The sequence below is a fragment of the Miscanthus floridulus genome, chromosome 1 (assembly GCF_019320115.1).
Source record: "Miscanthus floridulus cultivar M001 chromosome 1, ASM1932011v1, whole genome shotgun sequence".
Lineage (NCBI taxonomy): Eukaryota > Viridiplantae > Streptophyta > Magnoliopsida > Poales > Poaceae > Miscanthus > Miscanthus floridulus.
Genome location: NC_089580.1, coordinates 140,696,513 through 140,701,676, shown reverse-complemented (window position 1 = coordinate 140,701,676; position 5,164 = coordinate 140,696,513). Strand labels below are relative to the sequence as shown.

Here is a 5,164-nt window from a genome sequence, read left to right as displayed (position 1 = left end):
TTTCCCACCATTATAAAATTTCTCTTCACATATATACTCCGTGCCTAAAAACAAATTTAGCATCTCTTTGTCATCTGATATGATGAAGTACTCATTCCAATGAAAATGTAAAGGTGGTATATATATAGTATTCATACCCACATTTTTTAGCTTTCTTCATCAATTTATATATAATTACTCTAGTACATATTGCCGTATTGTTAGGACTTGTTTGGATCTACTAGCATCACTAGTTAGGTAGCTAATAGTTGCCAATTGGTAGTATGGGTTGATTGGATATACCTACTAGGCTACTAATAAGTGGTTGGTACCTATTAGCAGCCCCAAATCTACTAATAGAACTAATAGCTAGCAGCTCTTTAGCTAATAATAGTTGGCCTATTATCATGTGTGTTTGGAACCACAGGTAGTCTAGTACTTTTTTAGCTGCCAGGATCGAACCATATATTTATTTGAAATGTCGTATTTTCAAAAATTGTCAGTAATGTCACGATATGTTGACGTTCTAAACACGTGTTGAATCTGTAGTACTCAATCTAGTGATGTCGAAAAATTTATGAATAATTCTTATACATAACTTTTATGCAGTACACATACGTACGAAGCCCTCAGTCCTCACTGAAAGCTGCAGGCTCGAGTTGTCCTGCTGTAGGTGTCACTACGTCAAAAAGCATTTCTAGGGACGGTTGTAGACCATTTGTAGGGGCGGTTTACCCAGTCGCTCCCAAGCAAGGGTCTCTACAAATCATGTATTTGTAGGGACGGTTCCCAGGCCGCCCCTACAAATCAATTTGTAGGGGCGGCTGGTGTTTCCAGCCATCCCTACAAATCGATTTGTAGGGGCGGGTTACCAGCCGCCCCTACAAATCGATTTGTAGGGGCGGCTGTAGTACCAGCCGCCCCTACAAACATGTATTTGTAGGGGCGGTTCAATCTAGAACCGCCCCTACAGTACGTTTTCCCGCAAAAAAAAAATCAAATTTACAATTCAAAATCGCGTTACCGAACGTCCCACGACCAACGTTCCGAACCGCGTTCGCGTTGCCGAACGCCCCGCGACCAACATTCCGAACCGCGTTCGCGTTGCCAAACGCCCCGCGACCAGCGTTCGCGTTGCCGAACACCCCGCGACCGCGACTACAAGCATAAGAGTATTCTATAAACTACAATTACAAGTCCAATTCACAAGAATATATACAATCCATCATTAAATATACAAATTCCATACACATTGTTATCAACGTCCTAGAGCTAGCCTTTCAGTCTCACGCAGGTGTTGGTACTAAGGATTTGTACCTAACTCAGACTCTCGGTTATGGTAGGCACCTCTGACGTGTACAATCTGGTCCAATATGAAGTTGCAAAGGTCGCCGACGAGCTCTAAGAGTTGATCATCCTTGTATGGGTCTCTTTTCATTCCTTTCTCTTCTCTCCACTATAAGAAAACAAGTTTCGGTTTAGTATTTCATACCATTTAAGAAGTTTTTATACTACGGGTGAAGAGGTTCAAACTTACCCTTAAGGGGTGTCTCCTGTAGGCACCGGTGTTACCCATTATAGAACATATATAGTATCCACAATGTACACTCCCAGGCTTCTGCTTGGGGCACTGTGTGTTTTGCATATGAAAATGTTAAGTAATGCTTTTGACAGCCATGTAACAGAGTACTAAAGAAGTAAGTTACACTTACCGCACATAGTGTTTTTATAGCCAGCTTTTCCTTCCTTGCTGGATCATGCCTTCCATGATGATTAGTGACATAGAACCTAAATGCCCTGTTCGAATTATTTTAGCAAATACAACTTGTTAGTATCCAAAAGTGAACATTACAAGTATGTATACAAACATATAAGCTAATGAGGATTGTCGATATGTATACGTCTTGAGAATCGATATGAAGTCTTTGTATGTCACCGTGTCCTTATCTAATGAATCAAAGACCCATGCCATGCTCCTCCCGACATCGACGGCTATACAAATCCAGTGGTAGACTGTTATGCGGGTGCCAGGATATCAAGGCGTGCTCGGTGAGACAAGATGCCTTTTCCTCTTATGTGGATTAATCTGCATTGTTCTTTTGGTGATATACTAACCACCACATGAATTCACCCCCTTTTGTTTTGGCCATTTGCAGCAAGGTTCCGGTGTAGTATGTTCTGCATAAGTTCATAAGAAATAGGAATTTGATTGGAGTGGTACATTCATACAAGATTACAGAAATGCAATATTTACTTGGTATGGTGATGACAAGACTTCTTTTGCTTGACCTTCTTGCTGCTGTACATCCTCTTGTTGTACTTGAATGCTTGTAACTCTCAACTCTGAACAAATTCTTTGCAATGCAGGTGGTGTGATGATAGTAGTTTTAAGGGAAGACATAATTAGAATGTAGATTACCTGGGAGTGATGCAGCAATACAACAGTGTAAACGATAGGAATATGGAAGACGACCAGAAGTTTCATGTTTGTGAATGAGAGTTTACTTTCAATTCTTCTAGTTTTGAACTGGAAAAGCACTGTGACTTCATAGTCCAGATTTGAATCATTTCTGAATATGCAGATCAAAAAAGAAATATACTTTGTTGAAGTTATTATCCGATGGGATAAAGTGTTGCAGAAATGTGTATGTTGCGATGGATTTGTGGTCACACAAGAATGGATCGAGTTAGGAATGATGATATACGTGACCGCCTAGGGGTAGCACCAATTGAAGAAAAGCTTGTCCAACATCGGTTGAGGTGGTTTGTCCATGTCCAAAAGAGACCTTCAGAGGCACCAATGCATTGTGGAGTCCTAAGCCAAGCCAATAATGTGAGGAGAGGTAGAGGTAGACCGAAATTGACATAGGGGAGGCAATAAAAAGAGATTTAAAAGCTTGGGATATACCTAGAAATCTATGTTTGAATAGAAGTGCTTGGAAAGCAGCTATCGATGTGCCTGAACCATGACTTGGGGCTCTTGGTGGGTTTCAACTCTAGCCTACCCAACTTACTTGGGACTAACAGGCTTTGTTGTTGTTGTATTATCCGATGGGATATCTAGGAGTGTGGGTATCAATTGCTCTATCCATTGCAAATTATAAGACCTTTTGGCTTGACTAGGTTCATAGCTATGCACTTAGATATACAATGTATAGATATATTGTAAAAATAATGTATTAGAAAAATCAAAACATCTTTAGATCGGATGAAGTATTAAAAAGAAGTTTGACCATGGGGAGATGGCATCCCTCTGGGTTTATCTTAACGAAGGAGCGTGTTAACATTTATAAAGTGTCACTAGGACTAATACTGGGCAGCTGCCTATGAGTTGCAACAGATCTAAGATCATATAAGCGCACAAAGAATGGGAAAACTTTTATTTTTTCTTGAAAACATAGGAGAGTTGTGTTTCTTTGTATTAAGAGAAGAAAAGGGACGAGAACCCTTACAGCACACACCAACGCAAAATCAGTTCAATTTACAAAAGGCTCGGAAAACTTCTAGGGAAGATCTGCCATCGTCTAAACCAGGGTTTATGTTATCGATGAAAAAAATATCAGGGATCACCAATAAACACGATATATTATATACAGTACATCCGAACTATCGGATAAAATTTGAAAAGAATTAAAAAGTTTAAATGAATTTAAACAAATATTGACAAATGATTCCTTTTCCCTGCTATTGGAGGCACCGATAAACACCAAATATCAGCTATATCACATACTGTAAACCATGCTTCCAACTAAGTGGTGCAAGCAACCAATGACAGCGATAATGGCTGATTTTTCTCTCTTCTCAACAAGTATGATCAGCCTGTTCGTTTCGGCTTATTCGCTCGTATCTGGCTTATAATCCACGGCTTGAACAGTGTTTTTCTCTCGCACCAAACCAGCCAGCAGTACTTTCAGCCATGGCTTATAAGCCAATTCTGCCGAAACGAACAGGCTGGATGTTTACAAATGCAATTTCGCAATCTATGTAGAATTGTTTTATGTAGCAAGATAATAAAATAGACAGGTGTGAATCCAACACTCGGACGGAGCGCGCGGGGGCTTGAGTTCCCTAGCATAGAGCCCCTGTGTATCCTACAATTTTGTAGCTGTGAAAACTTTGATTAATACTCAGGAATTCAATCTGTGTTCCTATGTTCTGATTTCCTGTGGTGAAACTGCGTTTAAGTTCTGGTTCCTGTGTGAAGCGAACCCTGTGTCATTTGACCCTCCTGAAAAGCTACCAACGAAAAGAGCAGGTGTCACAGATTCTCCTGAAAGGCCACAAGGGCACAAGTCAAGTCTTGGGGCATATATAGAAGGGGATGGGAAGGAGCCCCCCTAGTACTTCTTTCTCTAGATCCATCTCAACAGAGAAACAATAAGCAGCAAACATAAATCCATGCACTAGTAGTCATAATGTTTTCCATGTATGGAAGACATGAACCAGTAAACTGAAGCAAAAAATAAACGTTTAAAACATAAAAGAACACTCTGTGTCTCTATGGTATCAGAATTGTGTACTGGACATTTGAAGACAGTCAACCGAAATCTACTGCTATGGAAACAAAATCTTCATCGAGAAAATAAATAGGCTTTTGCATAACCTTATCAATAAAAAAATAAAAAGGATATAAATAATGAGGATATTTTGCACCAAAGTGTTACTAGCAAAAACACGGAATTAATGTTCTTGCATCGTCTGATTTTACGTGATGGATTATCCATATTTTTTCCCACCATTATAAAATTTCTCTTCACATATATACTCCGTGCCTAAAAACAAATTTAGCATCTCTTTGTCATCTGATATGATGAAGTACTCATTCCAATGAAAATGTAAAGGTGGTATATATATAGTATTCATACCCGCATTTTTTAGCTTTCTTCATCAATTTATATATAATTACTCTAGTACATATTGCCGTATTGTTAGGACTTGTTTGGATCTACTAGCATCACTAGTTAGGTAGCTAATAGTTGCCAATTGGTAGTATGGGTTGATTGGATATACCTACTAGGCTACTAATAAGTGGTTGGTACCTATTAGCAGCCCCAAATCTACTAATAGAACTAATAGCTAGCAGCTCTTTAGCTAATAATAGTTGGCCTATTATCATGTATGTTTGGAACCACAGGTAGTCTAGTACTTTTTTAGCTGCCAGGATCGAACCATATATTTATTTGAA

At 39.3% G+C, this 5,164-nt stretch overlaps 1 long non-coding RNA gene across 1 annotated transcript; it reads left to right on the top strand.

Moving 5' to 3' along the window:
* Positions 1-1,992: 1,992 nt before the first annotated feature.
* LOC136495680 (uncharacterized) lies at positions 1,993-2,589 on the top strand. Its single transcript, XR_010769018.1, has 3 exons — positions 1,993-2,028; positions 2,136-2,236; positions 2,347-2,589. It is a non-coding gene; the product is annotated as an uncharacterized lncRNA (long non-coding RNA).
* Positions 2,590-5,164: the final 2,575 nt, after the last annotated feature.